The 6,321-nt window shown below is 47.8% G+C and overlaps 1 long non-coding RNA gene across 1 annotated transcript in view; it reads left to right on the forward strand.

Annotated features, from left to right (window-relative positions):
• Window positions 1-6,321, forward strand: part of LOC109299628 — an 18,270-nt gene that overhangs the window by 10,416 nt on the left and 1,533 nt on the right. Inside the window, exon 2 of the long non-coding RNA XR_002097941.1 lies at window positions 4,503-4,509. This is a non-coding gene — a long non-coding RNA (uncharacterized LOC109299628). The remainder of the gene's footprint in view (window positions 1-4,502; window positions 4,510-6,321) is intronic.

Below are 6,321 nucleotides of genomic sequence, written 5' to 3' on the forward strand. Positions count from 1 at the left end.
CCCCCCCCCCCCCCAAATCTGCTGACTACTTTTAAAAGATTTGGTCTGCATCCAATACTGCCTGTTTCTGGTTGGGACTTAGTGATGTCATGAATGTTTTAAAAGGGTGTCACTCCAAAATGGAGAGGTCAGTCATCTTTGGGACCCTGAAACTAGCAACAGGCCTTTTGTTGAACCATCAGTATCTAGCTGAACATGCAAGTTACTTAATCTGAAGTTACTAGCTAAATTTCAGGTAAGTAAACTACATACATACCAAAAAGGGCCAACAAGCCTATTCCTTTTGTACCTTTTGCTTAAGTAGGTTTTCTTTCAATTTTACATTGATCAGAGAGGAAGAGAGTGAGGAAGGAATACAAAAGAATCTGTTATAGCACTCCTCGCTGTAAATGCTTATAATGGTGCAACTAGCCTCTAAAGCCCTGTTTCACTCAGCTGGCTGGCTAAGATGGGCATGGCTTTTTAGCTTTCTCCCATACAGGAGGCTACTTGTGAATGCTTCAGGCTAAAAAGTACCCCAAAATACCATGGTGGGCTAAGCACCTGCAAGGTCAGAGGGTCTGTGTATCCCAAGAGCTCTAACAAGGACCAGGGCACAGGTGGTAGCAGCAATCACCCCAGGCTTGTGCGTGTGCACCAGAAGGGGGTTGGCCAAGCTTAGGCACCCCAGGGAGAGACACCCAAAGTGGGATTTTGGTCAGGCAGCGAGGTGGGTGATTGTGTAGTAGCACTCGTGTGGTAGGACAGTAGGGGAACAGCAACATAATGTTTTATTATACAACTTGCCCTGAACTACTCTGATCAAGAATTAGCTCTCCCTAGCATCCTTAGTGCAAGTGGCAAAGGGGAAAACAGAGTTCCAGTTAGCCATCTTCATTCCCTGATCCCTGAAGGTTACTTTACCTACTGGCTATAGTTTCCAACATGATACCATCAATCCATCTTTGGCTCTTGCCTGGCTTGCTAATTGTTACTACTGGGGTTCTTTTTGCCAGAGCCCTCCAAGGATTGACACAGCAACTCAACCGTTGTTGTAAAATGAACTTTAATATAAACCCACAGACACTATTAGAGGTTTTCTCCCCCTAGTACAAACTGACAAGTGGCTCTTTAGACACTACAGCAGTGACCTTTGGGGGTACCAGGCCTTGAGTCTGCTGCTGGCTGTGTTGGATCTTAGTTTCTGGCTCCCTGGTGTCTGAGCAGGGACCCAGCAGCTGCATCTATCCTCCCAGGGTCACAGCATGGTAACACATGCAAATTTCTTTGTTTGGCCATTACTTTTGTAATCTCATTTCAAGACAGTCTAATCCCCAGCTGCACCCCAAGCATTTCTTATATGGTACACCAATCCCCTGGCACTATCAGGAACATTCCTTATAGAGAATCTGTTGAACCTTGCTCCCCTAGTGCCCAGTCACAGCACTCGCATCTTAGTGCCACAGAAGGTGCTCTGTTCAATTTTGTTGCTTAGGAAGGCCTGGACTATGACTAAAAAGCCTTAGCATAACTCAGTTTGCCTGCTACAAAGCCATCTCGGGCTACTCCAGCCATCTCCACCACAGCTACAAGCTGGATGCTACCAGGAGTCAACATGATGTGGCTTGAAGGGAATGACTAAATAGGGCCGGAAGGAAGCAAAGACTTGGGAACAGACTGAAAAAAAATGGAGATGCAAAGATGATGACAAGGAACAGATCAATAGAGCAGAAGATGCAGATTGTAAGAGTAAATTTAGTCGGTTTCTGGCCTACCTGACTAGAAAAAACAGAGACCAGAAGTGCTGCTTTTTTCAGTTATATGTTTTGAGATAAAAAATCCTGCATGTCTTAATGAGGGCTCTGTGAAAAGGGTAATAAGGAAATTTGTTTTAGTTTCTCCAAGGTCATGTTTTTTTCCTCTTTATCTGTCTTAAGTATAAAAATGCTTGAAAACTTAGAGACGGGGAAGATTCCTTTGAAACAGACAAGTGGGCAATTCCCCTTGCTGTACAAAATCCTCCCTGTGGTCACAGTATAACCCTAAATGAAGAAAAGCTGGCTCTGTCAGTTCTGATTCAACCACAACACAGTTTGATTTCTTCCACAAGATAAAGTAAATGGGAACACTTGTACTGGGCTGGCACACCAGTAGGGGAAGAGAAGCAGTGTTAGGAGCCCATGGAAAGAGGGATGGCAGGTAGACTGGAAAGTTGAGCAAGTCAGCAAGGACTAGAGAGAAGCTCAGATGACCAAGGAACTCCCATCCTGGCAAAGGGGTCAGGAAAGGTGGACCATAGAGAACCCAGAAAAAGGTGGTGATTAAGAAAGAGTGCAGTGAAAGGAGACAAGCTGGGGGTGGGGGTGCATTCTGACCAAGGGGGAAGAGAGACTAGAGATGTAGATGAACAACCAGGCAAAAAGTCGAGAGGAAGAGCATGTTTTGCAAGACCAAGACCAAGAGGATGGATAGGCTAGGTGGGGTGGGGGTGGAAAAAATGAGCCATTAGAGAAGCACTGAAAAAAAGACATACAACATAGCACTGCAAAAAAAAAAAAAGATGACATACAACATACAGCTCTGGAAGCAGCTGTGTTACTACATGAAGGAAGAGAGGCTGGAGGTGGATCTGAGTGAGTGAGCAGGAACAATAACTTATTAGAATAATACTTGAGACACCAAGGCAGAGAGTCAGGGGGTGGGGGAGGTTGAAAAAAATAAAGAGGCTGAGTACCACAATAAAGGCTAAGAGGGAGAGGAAAAGACACCCAGACACCATTGGTGAGGGAATAGAGGTCCAAGAAATAGGGGAGACACCAAGAGAATAAGGCAAGCCAAAGATGCCATCGCTGGTAGGTATTGTGATCTGATTGCTGCTCCTGCTTGCCTGCTTTGCCTTTGATGTTTCTCTTGGAAGAGAGTTCCCAGCAGGTGGTGCATGTGGGATCTTACACCTGGGTTTAAGTGGGGCTCCATCCTCCCCTTTACCCCACCCTTACAGCCACATCTACAGCCAAGATGACCATCCACCTCTGGAGATCTTGCTTATAGATGTCTTCTCACCTGTACCATCCCACTTCTTGAGGGTTGAAGACCTCCTAGCCATAAGTTCTTTACAGACCATCCTCCTTTAACCTTGGACTAGAGCCTTTGTAACCAAAAAGCTTGCCTCAATGCTGAGGTAAAATCAGGAACTTAAGGATAATGCCAACAATCAGCAGAAAATCAGCATCCACTGATGGGCCCCTGGGTTTCATCTCCCAGGCCCCACAGGTCCCCTGCTGGGGCCTCTCATTTTCCCCATTTAAGGTAGCCAGGCAGGCTCAGCAGCTCCCCCCCTGTGCCCCTGGTGGTCATCTTGTGGGGGCCCTCTGCTGGGTCCCTGCCACTTCCTACCTCAGCCCCATCTGACCCGAGGCTGGATGGGGTAGTCCACCCCCGGCATTGCTCTTCATCACCAGCCTTGGCTGCTTTGCATGGCTCTCCCTCCTGGCTTGGCCTTAGGCCATCATGGTCCCATGCCACCACCTCTTACCACCCAGTGACCCCTGACTTCCACCCTTCTTCATGGGTTCCCAGTTGGCTCAGTGCTGCTGTGGCACTGCTCTCGCCTCTCATCCCCATGCCTCCCTCACTGCATTCTGCAGTGGGGTTGCTGCTACTTCCTCCCAAGGTACCTCTGTGGCATACTGCTCTAGTTTCTTTGCCCCACTGTGACATGGCCAGGATCTCCTCCCAGGGAGTCTCCCAAGCATGCCACCACCACTACAGGTTCACAGTGCTTCCTGGGCTCCCTCTGGTGGCATCCTCTGACATTTCCCTGCTGCTGTGCTCTCTCCTCACACTGAGCCCAGCTGTGTTCCTGGCTGCTTTTTCAGCAGCCTGCACTTCTGCCTGCCTCCACCCCCTTTCACTGCCTGTTCTCAGGCAGCTCCAAAACTCATGCACCTAAGCCTGCCATCTTGGCATCTTACTGCACCTGCTGCCCATCACTTACAGCAGGGGAAGTGCCCCCCACACCCCCCAGAAGCACATGAGGCAGCAAAGGGAAGAGAAGCCACCCTGGAAAAGCATGAGGGAGAAGAAAGGCTGGAGAAGAAACAGGGACACCAAGGAGGAGACCAGACAAGCTGGAGAAACACCTCAAAAGAAAAAAAAACAGGAGGGGAATAAAGAGAGGCTGCAGAAGCACCCTGGAGACTGAGGAAGCAAGAGGGGAAGCTGGAGAAGCACCTGAAATCGCAAGGAGGAGGGAAGGAAAGCTGGAGAAAAGAAAGGAGAGGAGCGAAGTGTGAGAAACACCCAAGATAAAAAAAGGGAAAGAAGAGAGAAGCTGAAGGAATGCCAGGGAGGGTGAAAGAGCACAACACCTGCCAGCTGATAGACAAAATGTATTGATACAAAGTAAAAAACAGAAAAAGCAACAATAGAAGCAATCAAGCAAAGTTCTACATCTGCCAATCCTAGGGCTGTCAGAGTCAAAGTACATCTGGTCAGGATGTAGCTCCCTCAGGTGTCAGCAGTCTGCAGGTGGGATCCAGAGTTCCACAGACCCCCTCCAGTGGGGTGCATGAGACAGGCTGCTAGTATGCATGCTAGTCCATGGTAGCCTCAGGGACACTTCCTGGGAGACAGGGAGGGATGAAAAAAAGGTCCCTCCCATTCCTCCCTGTTCTTTGTTACTCTCAAGTCTCTGCTTTTGTATTCTCCTTCCCCCTTGATTACTTTTCATTCATGGCTCTCTCTGGTTGGTTGTTGCTCTCTGGTCACATGTCCACATAGCCTTTCGGGCCTTCTCAGTTTGGTCCGTTCCCCCTGCAGCTCTGGGGCCTTGTAGCTGGTGTTACTGATCTCCTGTTACGGGACAGCATGGTACATACTTCCTTTAGTTCCCAGGCTGTTTTCTAGACTGTGTCCTTCTAGACTGTTTTGTAGACTGCATCCACAGTTTTCTAGACTGCAAGATAACCTGTCTGCCTTGAAGGCTGTGATGTCATGTTATGACATGCCCCCCTCAATTCTCAGGCTCTGTCCCTCAATTGGCCTTGTTGTGCAAGACAGCCCATCTATTTTCAGGGCCATGAGAAGCTGTGTGCATCTCCCAAGCTCTTTAGAAATCTATAACCCCTGCTGCCCATCCTGACTCCTTCTAACCCCTGTATCTAAAACCTAACAAGCCAGTTCCCAAAAAACAGGCCTTTAAATATAGTTTAAGCCAACAGAGACAAGCTTCTCTACTCTTTCACATGTTAGTTTCATTCTTGATTTGGTGCAAGTAATTCCAAACAGACCAGCTTCTTTCACATGCTGCAAAAGATGGATGAATCTGAAGCAGGCAAGTAAGAAAAGTCAGAGGCTGTCATGGGAAGGCCTTGCCACCATGTTACAGGAGGGATATACTTGGCAGAGTCCCAGGCTGCATTCCTGGACTGACTACCAGAAAATCTTGAATCCAAGAGAGCTGCAACAACATAAAACTTAAAATTGGCAACACAATTCTTCCCATCTATTAATAAAACATCTTTCACTTTTCCTTCTTCTGTACTTGTAAGCAGAGATATGCTTAGATTCTCAAAACAGTTGATTTTACCTGGGCCATTTGGTAAGGTACGTCTGACCCTGAAGCAGTGACTGCTTAAGAAATTAACTTAAGAATCTTCAGGGAGTTCTGCAGCTGAACCCAGAAGACATCCTCATCAATTACAGTGTGCCTTACACTCCTGGGTACTTTAACGTCCTCTGTTATTATAGTTTCTTGAAGAGCTTCTCTGTTTTTTAATAAAAACTTTCAAATGAGATCACCACTCCATGCTAGGAAATTTGGTAGTCACATCAGACTACAAAGCTAACCTATTTAAATGACTTCTTTGCCTACATTTTCATGAGCAGGGACCGGATCAGACCCTCCACCGGGCCCCCCTCAGTCCCCAGGGGAGGCACACCTAGGCCATGGGTCAGTGAGGACCTAGTCAGGGAACTTCTGGAGGGACTGGATGTATTTAAAAATCAGCTGGTCCGGACAAGTCTCCACCCTAGCGTGCTGAGGGAAATTAGCAGAGATCATTGTGGGACCCCTGGCACAGCTTTACAAGCACTTGTGGTGCTCTGGTGTGGTGCCAGAGGACTGGAAGAGGGCCAATGTGGTTCCCATCTTCAAAAAAGGGAGAAAGGAGGACCCAGGAAACCATAGGCCAGCTAGTCTTACCCTCGGTCCTGGGGAAGCTTTTTGAGAGAATTATTCTGGCACATGTCCACAAGGGGCCAGCAGGGGAGATTATGCTTAGGGGCAACAAACAGGTTCATTAGAGGCAGGTCCTGTCAGACCAACCTGGTGGCCTTCTA

The sequence above is a fragment of the Gavialis gangeticus genome, unplaced genomic scaffold, assembly GCF_001723915.1.
Source record: "Gavialis gangeticus isolate Ggan-Ray unplaced genomic scaffold, GavGan_comp1, whole genome shotgun sequence".
NCBI lineage: Eukaryota > Metazoa > Chordata > Crocodylia > Gavialidae > Gavialis > Gavialis gangeticus.